This window comes from Telmatherina bonti (genome assembly GCF_933228915.1).
Source record: "Telmatherina bonti genome assembly, chromosome: 6".
NCBI lineage: Eukaryota > Metazoa > Chordata > Actinopteri > Atheriniformes > Telmatherinidae > Telmatherina > Telmatherina bonti.
The window spans coordinates 28,856,418-28,873,600 of NC_136624.1; the positions used below are offsets into that span (position 1 = coordinate 28,856,418).

The window sequence follows — 17,183 nt, forward strand, 5'->3', positions numbered from 1 at the left end:
AAATTGCGATTCTCACAATTCTTCGATGTTGCTAATTTTTGTAGATTAAAAGCAAAAAAAATGTATAAAACTTTTTTTTTTTCCCCCTTCATTTCTATTGGGGAAAAACAACACAGTAGCCAAACCATCATTCTGCTGCTATAATGCCCAAGATGACAAGTTTAAAGATCAATAAAAATGATTTTTTTAAACAATTATATATATATATATATATATATATATATATATATATATATATATATATATATATATATATATATATCTGGCTATATCTAGCGTATTTATATTCATTCTTATTTATTTATTAATTAGTTTTGAATAACTGATTATTACTGAATTTACATTACATTGCTGGACCTGACCAACGGGAACAGAGAAAAGATATTGAGTTACAATGAAATGGAGAGTGGTGAAAAGAAATAGGATATAGAGATCTGCCAGATAGCAATCTATGGACCTTTAATCCAAAAAGACACCAGACAACAACTGCTACAGCTGTACAGATACATAACATAGAACATCCTATGACCTTTACAGGAAAAGAAAGCTGACATTAATCAGGAGCATCAACAGGAGATGAACAAGTTAAAAAAAAAACATGTATCAAAACAGAAAATCCAATTACCACAAACACACACACACACACACACACACACAAACAGCAACTAATCAAAAGTAGCTTTTAGTATATAACCCCAACACAGTGACTGTGATTATTCAAAGTGAAAAATGTTCAAAGAGGAGTGTGATAATGCAAATGAAACCACACCTGTGTAAAGGTCATCGACAAGGCCAGGATACCTCAAGACCCAGGTGATCAGCAGCCACCCCTGAGCATGAATCCCAGTCACCACACCACAAACATGTCCGTTTGTCTCAGAAGGCAGCACAGCCCTCGCAGGCACATGGCACAAGCCCCAGTGGGTCAGGATTTGCAGCCACCAGGAAGAGGGCTCACACAATGTCCATTTGAACCCCTCAGATGGCCACCCAGCATAGGTGTTCCAATCACACACCCCAGGAACCAAACAAATTACAAATGTTCCACAATCCATTCGATGCACATCTGTACCTTTTGTCAGGGTGTCATTGGGGGCATCAAAAGGATTGCATCTATCTCTAAAAGCTCTTTCTTTTCTAAGTGCTTCTTTCACAATATGCGCACCAATGCCAACAGGATTTTCTGAGAGTAGGTAGGCCATTTTCCAAGAGAACTGATTGGTCAGGAAGTGGTGCTTTCATACTAGCCGATTTCTTATCCAGCACATTACCTGCCCCGGAGCAGGTTAGCCAATCAGCTTAAGTTATCATTGTGATTTGCCCTGGTAAAAAGTTACCCGGTGTCATAGGATGGAAAAACCAGTGTTAATCCTGAAATTACCTTGATAAGAAATCTTCCAGCTTGATAGTACAGCCTTGTGGTCTGTGTAAATGTAATACAAACTGTCCAAGACCCTAACTGAAAGACATTGTCTAAATGGGAAGTTATGTTGCTTAATAACATCACGGATGCAGATTTTAAATTGAGCTCTTTTAACAAGCCATTGCATCTTCCATCTCAGCTTTTAAATATGTATTGCTGCCATCAAATAAAAGAATGCAGATACTTTACGTGAAGTAGTAAAATATTTCACTTTCAAAATTGAGAACATCTCATTCTAAACAGAACATTAGTTTATGAGGTTGCAAATAATTTTATTTATTTATTTTTTTTATAGTTTTACAGTGTCTCAACTGTATTTTTTATGTCTGTAGATAAAGAAAGCATCAGTCTATGTCTGATATATTTATGCTTATTATTGTTAAAGTGAGAACAATATAAAAACACTATGTGCAAAAGACTGAGTCACTGCAAAGTGTAAGTCGTGTTGCGTCAATCAGTGGCAAGGAAATGATCAATACATCACCCCATGATCACCACCTGCATTTCTGAGTCATACTGTTCAAGCAGCATACAGCTGAAATATGTTTTATTAGAATTTTAGCATGACAGATCTTTTCATCATGCTTCCTCGGGACATTTTTGCAGCCTCCACTGGGGGCTTGGAGTTCTGTGTTAGATAAAGTAGAAGGAAGAGATTTGTGGTGTAGGAGAGTCATGGAAACATGTCGTGAAACTAAAGACAACGGAGGAGGAAGCAGAATAACAGTTTGGGCTCCTATTTAAGGATTTCTCAGAGAACTACTGCAGGAATGCCGGGAAAGTGAGTTGCTGTGATGACGATAGGATATTGGGAAACTTGGCAAACTTGTGGTGCGCTAAGACAGGTGGTGACACCACAGGTTGCCTCAATCGCTCTGTTCCTGCTGGACGGGTATATTTGTGTGTCTTGTCTGTCTGGCTCTGCCATCTGCTAGGATGCTGTTTAAGCCTGGCTTTGCTCCAGTGGCACTTAGCCTATCTGAAAGGTCAGCTTACAAAGCCAAGCTAGTTGACGTTGTAGAGCTCAATATAATGGGAAACTCCATCATGAAATTTACTTTAAATTGTACTTATTTTTATAAAGTAACATACAAACATATTGATTGTTGAATTGAGCATAACTATATCAATAATTTGACAAACCTATTCATTTGTTTTTGAGTTTAAAAATCAAGAATATTTTTAATTGTCATTATGCCAGGCACAATGCATGAGCATTGTACATAAAGTTTTCATAGCATGTGCTTAAGAATTGTACTAATAACTATGATATGTACATGTTATAATGATGCTGTATTTTTAAATAAGAGGTTAATTTGGGCATATAATGAGTTTGTTTTTATTTTAGGCTTTTTGGAAATTGTAACCTAATTGGTTTGTTTTAATTTAGAGCATATTAAAACAGGCAGAACCACAAAATTCGGCTAAAATAATGTTAATTCGTTCGTTCATTTTTAAAAAAAATATTTTTTGTCTCATAATGTCTCATTTGGATTGTTGTCTGTCCCATTTCCTCTGTAGCTATTATATGCTATAATATGCAGCAGTGTATTTCAATATTGATCTTTTGGAAAGAAGAATTAAAGGATATAAGAAAACTATGAGTAATAAAATATGCAAATGACCCATTTCTACCCTTTCTACACATTGGAAAGATGGGAAAGATATTGTAAAGTTATGAATGTTCCCATTTTAGTCCACAGGGAGTTGCAAGTTTTTTTTTATGTCTGAAATTTGTGGCTTTAAGTGACTCAATGTAGCTAAAGCAATTAAATCAGCAGAGATTCTCAATGCAAGGATTCACAGAGCCAGTTTAACACATAAGCTAACTTACAAGAAAAGCAGCTTCTGATGTAACTGACACCTATGTTGGACAAATAGGCTTTAATGATTTTATTTTTATTTTATGGACTGTCTCGCAGTGTTTCTTGCTTGTTTGTGGCTTTGTTTATTAACAAAAATAATTTGCAGCAGGATTGTTATTCCTTATTGTCTCAAATCACACTATAACACAAATCAATATTCTTGGAAAAGCTCACATTAAAGTTCAGCTGGAACTTTTTTATGTGAATAAATCTGATGCAGGAGCTAAATTGTCATCTGAGTGAATTAACTGTAAGGAGGAAAGTGAGTCCCTAAATGTTGACATTAAAAGATATTTAACAATTGTTTTATTTAAAAAAGTGAAAAAAAACAAAAAACAAAAAAAAGATAAACAAAACATGAAGTAGTTTTCAACTCATCGGAACTTTTTTTTCATTTGAATTTCATTTAACCAAATTAGGCTGAAAAAACAGCTGAAACTGTTTTAGGGATTCGTCTTCAGTTTAAGACACAATTGAAAAAAAACCTTTGATTTTATTTAAAATCTACACTGACTGGAAAAAAATAGATTAAAAAAATTTCTCTTTTAAAAAATGACTGCAGTGATTTTTAGTTTTCAGCTGGTAACCAGTTGTGATTTGATCCAGTCAGACAATCATGTCACAAGGCCATAGAAACTATGTCACTATATCACAATATATCACTTGTGAAAGAGTGGTTCAGGGAAAGTGAAGTATTTTTCATATTTGGATGGGCAACCAGAAGACCCAGACCTGAACCCTAGTGAGAATCTTTGGGAGATGCTGAAGACAACTCGCACAGTACGACAATTCATCCCGACAATATCTTAGCAAAAGATGGACTCCACAGACATAAATGTTGAAACGTTGCATTAATCTACTGTAATAATGTCACATAAATTCCTAGTTAGCATTGTAAATAAATAATAAAATAATACATTCTCTCGCCAATAGTAGTACAAGACATACAATGAGAAACCAGAATGTATCCATAGCAGAGGCGGATGAATAGAATAAGTTTTCAGTGAATTAAGTATTCTGTCGATGACTGAGATATATCCCAAGTGGTGAGACCTTTTCAAACAAGCTCATCAGCATTTAGCATGCCAAGCTTGTTGTGGCAGAATGATTTCTGTCTGTTAGACACTTTGAATCACTGCCCCTTGGCCATGCCTGATATTTGCCTTGTCAGAACATTGATTGGCCGTTGTGTTTTTCTTCTGTGCCTTGGCTTTTTAGCAGTTAGCTACATCGCAGACATTTTGGCATCTTGAGATTTGGTTTGAATATGGTACCCAGGCCTGCAGACAGGAATGGGAACTAAAGAGGGAGGGTATTATTGATGACATTCACAGGGATCTAAAGGTTGGTGAAAGGCAGATGATGGAACATTTGTTTGCTTTAGGGCACTTAAGTTTCTTGCCAGCGCTGAGGTTCTGTGCTGAATGTAAAAAGAGTTTTTATTTGTCTTTTAGAAATGGCCTTTTTTCAGCTAAAACATAGTAGCATGTGCTTGATGTCTTTACCCAACAGAGAATCAACCACAGTTTTGGGGTGAGAGTTGCTGCCTCTCGCAATTCTTATTCTTGTCATCTACATGCATGAGATTTAATCAAAGAGGAGAACAGATACTTTTCCGCAGGGTCCGTTAAACATGCAGACATTTAGTTAACTGTGACGTCCGTTCAGAAAGGTCAGAAAAGGTTGTTGGGTTTGAATACTTGGAAAAAGTCATGGAAGGAGGCACTGTCAGGGTGGAGGATGCAGAAGGGAGGTTCAGCTGCGAATAAAGGCTGCAGATGTCATAAGAGTTTATTTTCAAGAGAGAAAATGGACGCATTCAAATAGAAATGTTTGTCCAGTAGTTAAGACTTAGGACAGACTTCATGTGAGGGGAAAAAAAAATGTAAATTTAACTGGAATCACTTTAATGGCCGAACATGTTGTATTCTAATTCACTAATTCCCATTTCTTTTGTCTGCTCTTGTTGTAACTTGTGACACTAACGAGGCAAAGGCTTCAAGTCATGGTTTTGGTGATTTATGAGCAAACTATCAACTATTTAAAAAAAAAAAGTCTCTTCTTATCAGAAAATCACATTATTTTATGACAGGCTCACTAAAACAGCTCAACTTGTACTTGTGTCCTTTGCTGACCGCAGACCATCAACAATCTCCTTTGTAACTTGCTGGAGTAGCTGCTTTTAATGACCTATTTATTAATAATTCATTATTGAACTCCTAAAAGTCCAGATTGTTCATGCGCAGCAGTAGAAGTTGACCTTAAAATGATTGATGTGTCTGGATAAATTCTCAGTCATCTTGATTTAAAAAAGCATCAGTGCTATTTTTGGGATGAGGTGAAAAAAACGTTACAATTTTTGCAGTGTAGTTTATAGTTGGAAGCTGCCCCAGAAGCTCAGAACCACGAGTTATTAAGTGCACAGGCTAAGTTATCAGGCAGTATCTTATGAACGTGTGCATTGATAATGCAAAATTATAATGATGGTTATAGTGAAATACACCTTTGCAATTTTTTAACATGTATACAGCTACACTGAAAAATCTTCTTTATATTTCAAACAACAAATATATTGTTATCAAATACAGTATTTTATCAACTTTGTGTTCAGTATAATGTACATTATGTACAAATAATTTTTATTTATTTTTATGACCAATCTGTTTTGTTGTGGCTATAAAAATGCACCGTAATCTCGTTCTAAAGTGCACTATAATGTCATGTTGAATGACCATAAAGAAATCTGTATCTGAATCTAAAACAGGTAAAAAATACCCAAAACCAAACAAAAAAAACCCCCCAAACAAACTAAGAAAGAAACTCAAATAACCCAGTAATTTTCTTTTCAACAAACAATGTAGTAACTAAAATACCCATATCTTAAAATAAAAGTATATTTGTCAGATTTTTTTTAATTAATAACCATTTAAATAACCATCTTATTTCTTTAACTTATTTGTAATTGCAAACTGTTTTGTTATTTAGAGTTCATTTTAGGAGATTTAATTTTTGTAAAACCACAGAAATTCCATTCGTGTTATATCTTCTGCAGCAGAGAAAAGACTTTGTTTTGATGTATTTACATTAAATAAATATCTCTTGTTAATGGTTTTATTTTTAACCCATTAGCTTTATTGATGTGCAAACTTAGTGGGCCTTTTTTGATCAAGTACGTTGCATCATGACCCTGTGAGCGAACTCTTCCCTCAGGAGCCTCTTTGGAGTTTACCCATCAAATGTTCAAACATGACTTTCATCCACCAGCAGCTGGGAATCTACCGTTGGTGTTAAATGTCACATCTACATATGATTGATCCGATTTAAACTTTATTCACTGTTTCACTGTCACTCTGAGTTAAGATTAGACAGTAGGGTGTGATTGCAATTTAGGAGGGGTAGTTATTTTTAGATATGGGACCAATCACTTTGTGGCTGTGGCCATTTTATCAATCTGTTCTAATGCGACAAATCAAGCAATGCATAAAAGACGTATGCCATCTGTTTTGATGTTATTAGTCTGTTTTGAGGAGTGTGCTCCTGTTTATCCTCCCCAAGATGTTGACATACTAAGTTAATATCTCAAAGAAAATGACTGGAAAGTTCCATAAATAGATAAGCAGTTACAGTGGAGGTAGGGACCTAACTGAACTGGATGACAATAAGACAGAGTGCTCACGGCACATATGGCGTTTTCTTTATAGCTGATGGATGCAGTTATGGCACAAAATCCCAATCTGTTTGGAGAAAAATCGGATTTTCAGCATGTTAGTGTTATTTGTATTCAAGCTGAAAACACTGAAATTGAGACTTGAAGCTTTGGCTGACAACTTTAAATTGGACAGTTTACCAATGTACAATCCAAACATCTAAAACAAATGGGAAAATTGGTAGCTGAGCCCATAAATCTCTCCTTCAACACCATGTGTGATTATACCTATGCAATATAAAAGAAGAGGAAGGAAAACACATAAACATGAACTTTTCCTGCTGGTTAAGATATTCCTACAATTTAGCTGTGTCTTATGTTGAGATAGACATGCAAATTAAATTTGCTTCAGTGTCCTCTTGAGGGATTTTCTGAAAAAGCAATTCAAGAGGCAATTTTAAACCATTCAAGTATGAGTCCTACAGCAGAGTAGGGGCATCTAACCAAGTTGTAGAGTTTTGGGGCCTTAGTGAATGAACTAAATAAAACGGGATAGATAAAAAGGAGGCTTAAGACTTAACAGCTTTATTCATTCAGCTCAATGACTTCCAGACAGTCCTTGGTCATTTGTCAGGGATGAATAAGTCTGTGTAAAGACTGTTGTTGCTTGAGTGACACCTGGATTGTTCATCCTGGCAGCAACTACTGTCATTCATTATGCCCTCAGACCTTTTGAACCATTTTTCTCCTCCAGCCCTTTGAAATGAAATGAAGACTATAATAAGACCGTAGAGATTCTCTGTTCCATTATTCTGCTCTTTATGCGACGCAGTCAGAGTCTGACAAGACTGTTGTTCTCCTGAGGAATCGCTGCTGTTCTTCTTTCCTTGCATTCACAATGGCCATGTGGCTAAGTAAAACAAAGAAGTAGAAGTAATATCAATAAATACTGGAACTTAGAGAAGTAAAGTTAAAAAAATAAAGTCAAAACAAATTTTCTGGTAGGGGAGGATAATTTGTGTCTGATGGAGTGGTATCCTATAATCTTACAGATTACTATTATTAACATAAGCAACAGGAAACTCAAAAATGTCACTATCCAATTAATTACATGGTTCATGCTAAGTAAAAGTGTTGCGTTGCCTGTGTTGCAGTTCCTCTTGACTAACAAATGATATATTTAGGAGATGAAATAACATATTTCAAGCCAAAAATGGCTGCCAACTACTGAGGCCTGGATATTACAATGCTAACTGTGTGGACATTTTTATGAGTAAGAATGGACAGTAATCAACCAAAAAAACTCCATGGGCACAAGGGTGATCTTCTCCATCTTAAGTGGAAAATACCAGGTGTTAATACAGTAAAAAAAAGTGCTTTTCAAACACGTCTTTCTATTGCTGAGGCTTTCAAATACAACAGTATTGTCATTTGTGCTTGAATTGCACACCTTTATCCCGAAGTTTTTCTTTTGGAACACAGAGCTGCTTGTATCTCTTCAGTAACACTTTCTTGGTCACCAAACTTGCATGTCTTATTGATATTTTCATTGAGCTAAATACACTTAAGGCTACAGTGCATATGCTCTATTTCTGCGTCTGTTTTGGGGATCCTTGAAAAACATACGCAGAAATAGAGCATATCTTGTAACACTAATCATCTGCTTTCATCAGTCCTTAAATGCGTTCATTGCACCCAGTTCTAACAAAACTGTATCACAACATTTTACAGCCTTCACCATGGTTTACTGTCGGCAGGGTTTTCCTTTTCTTCTTGGGCCACATTTTGTGGTCTAATGAACAACATTTGGCTTCCTCTGTCTGCTGCACATTTTAATGTAAACGTCCATGAAAGCTCTTGCAAACATTAGTTCTACCGTTCTTTTTAACATCTTTGCTTTTCTCACAGAGCCCCTCTTGGGTAATTGTGCAGCACATGGAACAGACTGAAACCACCACTCCAGATTGTTCTTATTCTGCCTGCAGTTCTTTAGATGTCTTCTGTAGTTTTTTTTTATTTCTGTCCACACACTGCAGCAATGTGATTAAGTTCCTTTTTAGTAACATGTTTTGGAGACTTCCAAATAGTTTTATGACAAGTTTATTAACTATCTCCCAAACTGTTGAAACATGGATTTTATTGCATTTTGGCAACTCCCATGTATGCTTTGGAGTCAAATCTTTTATTTTTTAGTACAAGAACTGTGGAAACACTGAGAGCTATTGAATTCATAATTTACAGTAAAACAATAATCTCCTGCCTATAGTGTTAAAAACAAAATTGATTGATCAAAAGAACTGTCTTTGTTCTGAATTTATACTTTAAGTTTTACTGTATAAAAATCTTTTTGTTTTGAAATTTTTACAAGGTTGGTCCATTTCTGAAGATATGATCAATTATGTGCTTTGATTTCAATGTTTCAAACTGGGAATGTACATGGGAATGTACATGAAAAAAATCATGGAGATTCTTTTGCGATACCATCTGTTAAAGTTGGAAAGTTGATGTCAGTGGCCAAAATTCTTCCAGATATAATGATTTCTTTTTCGAGTGGATTGAGTTTGCTTATGTCCTGCAATGACTGTACCACAGAAAACTACTTCAGAGTTGTCTACATGTGTACTTTCTTCTTCTGTGCAGCTTTTAAGACATTACTTGTCCAAAATGGTACTTTAGCTTTTTATTAAAGTCAGTATTGGAGTTGCACAAATATGGTAACTACCCATGTTCCAGAGTTCGGACTCAACTTTTGGGGCTTTAGAGACACATTGGAAGATAATTCTTTTGTATTTTGTGTCTTTGTAAAATTTTGGCTGCATTTTGCACTTTTAAAGTCCATTAAAGCTCAGCACAGAAGAATTATACTCAGATGGATGGACACTTTGGTCCATCTCCTGCTTCAGTTACGTGTGTAATTTGGTTAACATTAAGGACTTTAGCTGTCTCTCACTTTATACAGAAAACTGAGCTATTACACCACTAATCGTGAGGGCAGCATTGAGTAGCCCACCCTGAACTGGCCAAAGCAACAAACCAAAGAAGAAAAAGGAACACGAAGATGATGCAGAAATCATTAAGTACAAATTACCCAAAAAGATACAGAGGAAGTTGAGAACAGTAAAAAAAAAAAAAAAAAAAAGTGGTTTTATTCTTCTACTTTTTCTGGTGTTTTTGGATGGTTGTATATTTTATAGTGGTTAATTACTGCTACCAACCAGTGTCAAAATGCAGAAGTGCAATCCAAACTTGACACTGCCCACTAGTGAATGAACTGACTTAATAACTATGGCAACATGAAAGACGCATGGAAGTATGAGAATGGTAACATTTGACAATGTTTGCAACAGACGACCCCATTTATGAACTTAAGGGAACATAAATGAATCTTTAGTCTGTTCAGAAAAATTGCAATGTCCTGACCATTGACCATAACATGATCATGACCTACTATCTGATACGGGCTCCCTGAAGCCATTCAATACTGCTGTTAATATTTACAATTGGTAGCTATTTCATGATGTGATTATTTTTGAGAATGTAGAAGAAGAATACATTTAATTTTCCCAGTTTTGATAAGCTTTAGCATCAGTGAAACTTTAGTGAGTATAAAAAAGTTTGTTACACTTAATACTCTGCTGTAAGCACTATTTAGGAGAAATTTGCTGGTAATGTCTTCAAATTCACTCAACCATATAGACAGTAATAAGAATTCAAATATGCTTCAGTAAATATGACCAAAATGACCCTGAAATAACAACCAGACTGAAAAAAGGACACAACTCTGTGCTCCTCTGGTTTTATTAGCACATGCTTCTTGGCTTCAGTACCATCAAAGAACATCCTACATGAAAAACATGCACTCATCAAGTGACTCATGCACTTTTTTCTACATGGGACTCCCACTAGAGGATAAAAGCAGGCAGCTGGTAATGCTCTTCCATCTCTACTTGGATATAAGGCTGTGCCTTGGAAATTCATTTATGCTCCTTCTGAGTAAAGCAAATACATAAATCATCAAATCACATCTCAAGTCCACAGATATCACTTTGCTGTTGTGGATAACTACATACTAAAAGTGGCATCTCCCTCCAAAAACAAACAAACAAAAAAAGAAACTCTGTAGCATGAATCTATTTGCTTGTAACTTTATTTCCAGCATACAAGCACCGTGTGTAGAACAGCTACAACTACGGTATCTTATACTAAACTGTACATTATTCATTCTAAATGACTTTATTATCACTGCAAAGACAGTGGTGGAGGTTGTTTTTGCCAGCATTTATTTGTCTGTCAGTTTGTCTTTTTGTTGGCAAATTTATGCAAAAATTATTGGATGCATTTTCATAATTTTTTTTCTGAGAAGTCTAACTTAGATTCCATTAAATTTTAGTTCCATTAAATTTTGGGAGGGATCCATATCACCATCAGTATCTAGGAATTTCTTGAAGGATTCTTTATAATTGCAAGGAAATGCTATTTTTAGTTTTAACATGTCGAAAATTAAATGATCAGGGAGCTTGGTCAAAAATACAGGAGAAGTTCCAAACAGGTAGTATTGGTGTCATTACTAAAAAAAAAAAAAAAAAAAAAAAGTAATTATGTGTTACTGCTGTAAATTGGAATGAGATTACTTTACTTGTTAAAGCATTTGAAAAGTGATTTCACTATTTATTACTTTACTTAGCCGTTTCTTAATTTACCATGTAGATACATGGAGCATAGACTGTGTAGACACGTACTGTCTGCTGAAAAATTCATCCATCCATCTTCTATACCACTTAATCCAAATCAGGGTCATGGGGCGGCTGTAGCCTACCCCAGCAATAAGCAGGTGAAAGACAGAGTACACCCTGGACTGGTCGCCTGTTCATCGAAAGCTGTAAAATCCACTAACAGGATAAAGGAAGCCATGATGAGGTCATGCTGTGCGGATAGATGCTAGTAGAATCTACAAACATTTTCGTAAGACTGAATGAAGTCCTTCACAGCTCATCAAATGGCATGTTCTTATGTAGATTAGATCTATTATTGTTTTCCAGGAAGGGCCGCACACCCGTTCAGATCTAACCTCCAGCTCAGGTCTCTGTTGTAGGGTTTAACTGAATGCACTAAAAGAAATTATATTTGTTATGAAATATAATCTTGTACACCATTGGTGTTTTTAAATCTCTGGTAGCAGAATGATTTTGCACAGCAGATAATTGATCAGACTGATCAGCTGATATAACATACAGAGGAGTTTCCTTCTACTGATCTGTAAGGTGCCCGGCGATGGACTGGTGGTCTGTCCAGTGTGCACCCTGCCTTTCGCCCAAAGACTGCAGGGATAGGCTCCAGCTTCCCCGCGACCCTTCATTGGATTAAGCAGTTAGGATAATGAATGAATGAATGATATGTAAAGTCAAATAAGAGTTTCAGCTGAATTTAAAACTGCATTAGTTTTATCCAGTCTTGTATCTTTTCTATAATGTCTACAAGTGGACACACAAGCAGTTGCCTCACTCAGGTTGATCTCTATGGCAACATGTCCAGGCAGGTAGACACACACACATACAGCGTATGCAGGCAGCACTTAAACAGATCAAAACTTCACACATGGCAAAAATAGCTCGGGTAATGCAGGAAAGCGCGTGTAAAGTGTTGTAAAGTAATTTCATTTCTGATATTTAAGTGCAATTTACTTCATTACCCCCCCAAAAAATTCATATTGTTACTGTAACGTGTTCGCCCCCACACTGACAACAGGTTTTACAAGATATCAAAAATAGAGTTGAATCCCATCAAAATTCTGGATACTACAATCCAGAACAGAAAAAAATGGGGAATCTTTGTAATTTTCATCATTGCAGAAGAACAATTTAAAGTGGTTCTATTATGCACGTTTCAGTCTAATTTATTTTAATATGCAAATCCAGTAGGGCAAGAAATAATCAAGCATTTTTCACAAACCCCTATATCCATTTTCTATTGATCCTCTCAGATCAGCCTCTGCCATAAACAAGTGAACACAGAAAGCCTATGTCCTGCCTGCAGGCTGCGTCTGATTGGTCAACTGCTAGAAGTAGTTATACTGAGCAGTGAAGGTGGGTGGGACTTTCTTCTTGTGAACGTGCACAACCTTGAGAAGATGACCAATCACTGAGTCCCTCCCCTGGGTCGCCACTAAAATGTTGAAGTAGAAAAAACTCTCTAAAACTAATTGCTTCTGTCGCCATGGAAACCCAATGCAGAGAGTGCTGGAAAACTCAAACATACATTTAGGTGATAAAAAACTGCACCACTCATATATCTAATAAGCATTCAACACTATAACACTGTAGAAAGCTCAGAAAACTAGAAATTGCATAATAGAGCCCCTTTAAGATATAAACATGCAACAAACACCATAACCTAGCAGAGACACTGTGGATTTATTGTCAGTGAATCTACAAATCTAACACTGTATACAAATGAATGGAGTATAAGGGTGGGAATCACAATACGGGTGGATATGAGCTGCTTGGTGGAGGTGTGGAGTCTTTGAGTGCCTTTTTAGCTCCTCACTGATGCTATTTTATGCAAACATCTTGAGAGCAAGATTATTACAATGTGCTGTTGGTTTGGACTGAGTAACTGATGTCTGAACTATGTCTCTCCAGTAGGCTTTTTAATTTTAAATCCCACTTCTTAGACAAGAAGAGATGAGTCACTGCATTTCTGAAATGTCTGAGGAGTATTTTAATACCTAGAATCACTTAGTGTGGGAGAAATTTGCCGCAGGCTAAGCCAATGCCTTTTTTGTTATGTTACAAAACAACAACAAGATGGACCCCGGTGCCTGATGGTGATTGCCAGTTATTGTAATATAACAGTCTGTACATTGCAAGATGAACATGTGTTTGTAAATTTTTGGTGACCAAGTGTTGTTGCCCTTGGTATAGCTTTTGGTAAAGTGGCATCCTTTCGTATACTTACCCCTCAGTTCCACCGAAGGCGACAGCGCCAGCAACTCTAGTCAGACGGAGTGTTTCCGTCAGGTGCGCCACGGCGTATTTCTGAAGCATCCCAGGAGCCAAACAATACTGCTACAAAGCTTCCCTTTATCATGTGAACTAGAAGTGTGCATGGAGGCTTCTTTGGAAGAGGAGCAGTTAAAAAATGTCAAATGATATCTTGCAGTGGATACACACAAAGTCTTTAAAACTTCAGATATTGCAAAAGATTTTTTTTTTTTTTTTTTTATAGTTTGGAGGGGTGGAAAACTCAATCATGTTAATAAAACTTAATCAGTCTATGTTTTCATAGATCTACAGTTTTGAGTAAGATATATCTTTTAATGGCTGTACTGAAACCTTACCAGACAGTATGGTAAGAGAGTGTCATCCAGTCATCACCGTGTAAAATATTATCTTAAGACTTAAAAAAATTTTTTTAATGATAAAGTTTACTGCATTCCTAATTTTGGTCCTGTACAGATTGTAAATGTAAGTTGAGGAGAAAACGCATTTTTTTCCCACAGCTATATCAGAAATATCAGATGCCAGTGCTCTAGGCTTTTTGGCTCATGCATGAATATTTAATGTCTTCACACCCACATTAACATGAAGACATGCATGGGCAGTGACAGCTGAAATAGTTAAGTGACTGGCCATTTAAGTCACTGTAGTTTTTTAGTGGTTGCTGTCCTTTTGCTGAAGTCTTTTTTCTGTGGTCATTGTTGGATAGGAAACAGCTGACTGAGAAATAGTGATATTCCTAATATACATGTAAACCAGCCCCATGAATTAACCTGCAGCTATGGGGAGCACTTTTCTCCTACTTTTTCTTTGCTTCTTTCAGAAGCTGTTGAAGAAAAGGGTGATAAAGTTGGTCCGTAGCTTTTTTTAAAATGATTTTTGGGATTTAGTGGCCCCTCGTTTCAGAGTAGATTGACAGAAGAAAGTGTCGGAGAGTATAAAGAAATATATGGCAGCAAAGAATCTCATGTTTGATATGAACTATGGTATCGAGGTTCTGCAGGCTCTAAACATGAAGCATCTGCTCAACCAAGCCAAACAGTGCCCTATTTTGGGCTGTAGATTAAGCTGGACTGAGAAGAAATAAACATAAATGACATTTTTTTAGTACATTCTTGCAAAATATTTGGAATGTTGCACTATCCAAACTAATCACAAACAAGTTTTGTTGAAGTATTTCTTACTTTCCAGTTACCTGAGCTGCGCTTCCAGTCTTGCTCATGACTGGAAGTGCATGACCTATTTCTGACTGTGCTGCCACTTCACACTGAATGAACTGACAGGTGGGGTGCCATCACCAGTATCTATCTGTTTCCATGGAGAGGTAATCCTTCTTCAGCTGGAGACATACAGTTTTTAAAAAAAAAAAAGTCATACCATTATAAATTGCAATTCCTATGGTTTTACTTGATGGCTTGATGTGATCATTTGTTTGTTCAATTGTTGTTTAATCGTATTTTTTCCTCTATGATAGCTCCAAGTCACGTTTACTTATGAAAACAAGTTGGTACTGTAAGGTGCTTGTATTTTAGTGGCATTAGATTGTCTAGCTTTCTGCAGAAAAGACAGTATATCATATCTGACATACTGACATGCTACACAACCGATCACATGGGCAATTTGCTTGCAGAGAACAGACATTTCCAGTCCAACTGAAAGCAATTCATGATGGTTTTTTTTTTAGTTTTTCACTCTCATCATTATGTCCAAAAAATCTACAGAAAGAATAGCAAACTGCCTTTACCCAAACCTCAAAATGTAGCAGCTCAATCTAAATAAAAATTCTTGAAGTGTGGAAGGTAGAAGAAGACTGGTTTTGTCAATCATTTCAGTTAAAATAAGCACAAACACAAATACAGTTAATATCCAAGCAATACTCTTACCTGCTCAGTCTGTTTTAACTATTAAAAAGGCCAATCTTACCATTTTTTCCATGCATTGTAGATAGAGGAAATATTATATGTGATGCAGTTCACATGTTACACGCATGATGATTCTCACAATCATTCCTGTAAACCAGCAAAACTGAGTGTGTGTTTGTACGGAGTACAGCTTTTAAGAACTCATTGATGCTCAAACTACCAAGGCTTGTGCCAGATACTGCTGCAACATGATTGCTCTTGCCATGACTCTCTTGACTTGAAACCAAAACTGATGAAGATAAGATGCAGCATAAGCCTATGAAACTGCAATGACAAAAAGGAAGTGAGGTCACATCTGTACATCATAATTACCTTTTCATACAAAACTTAGTTGTTAGACTTTAAGTTATGTTTTGAGGAAATAATTCATTTTACCACAATTAATCAGAAGGTTGCACTTATCAAAACGGCATTTTGCATCATATGAACTTGACATGTCCTTCATTGCCGACTGGGTTTTGGAAGCATTTGTGCACTCAGAGTATCTTTTCAGTTTTCTCTTTGACTGATTTAATAGAAGACATCATGTACAAGATGGATTTCCACAACCTTCTGTCATAGATCTATCAGTATGTCCTTATTTTAATTCAGTTGGCTTCATGAATTTATCCATTAGCATATTTGATCATATAACATTTTAATTTCCGAAATAACCACAGAATTAATCAGTAATTCATATAATCCATCCAAGCAATGACTGATAATTTTAAATATACATTATTTACCTTCATGAGTCATGAAGTCCTATTATTTATGATCTGCAAAGAACTTGAGATTTGACAACTTAATATCAGAAAATGTGTGTCATTTGAGCTTCTGTATGAATTTGTGGGCCCTCCTAACAAGCCACAAGCTAAAATACAGAAGCGTAGAGCTGTCATCCTCATAAAAAAAAGTTTGGGCCTTATTACGTTATAACGTGATAATTTCATTGTAAAAACGTGAAACGTATCACGTTATAACGTGATAGTTTATTGTAAAAACGTGAAACGTATCACGTTATAATGTGATAGTTTATTGTAAAAACGTGAAACTATCACGTTATAACGTGATAAGTTCATTGTAAAAACGTGAAAGTATCACGTTATAACGTGGTAAGTTTATTGTAATAAAACTTATTACAGTTATAGTTTGCCAGTCCATCGCAGGGCGTATTCTCGTTTATCTGTCACTGAATTGTTGGTTCATAGGCAAAACTGCAGCAAAATGCATTATTCTTTTCAAATATGTTCTTCATTTGTTTCCAACAGATTAGGAAAATATACAGTTACGGCAAGATTCAAAGTTTCATCGGAAAGAAGAAAACGCAACAAGTAATTCTGTGGAGTCTTG

General features: G+C 36.0%; 1 protein-coding gene across 1 annotated transcript in view; it reads left to right on the forward strand.

Moving 5' to 3' along the window:
• Nucleotides 1–17,183, forward strand: part of LOC306757109 (testis-expressed protein 264-like) — a gene marked incomplete at both ends in the record, with an annotated part of 42,737 nt that overhangs the window by 6,960 nt on the left and 18,594 nt on the right. The gene's annotated exons all lie outside the window — the stretch shown is intronic.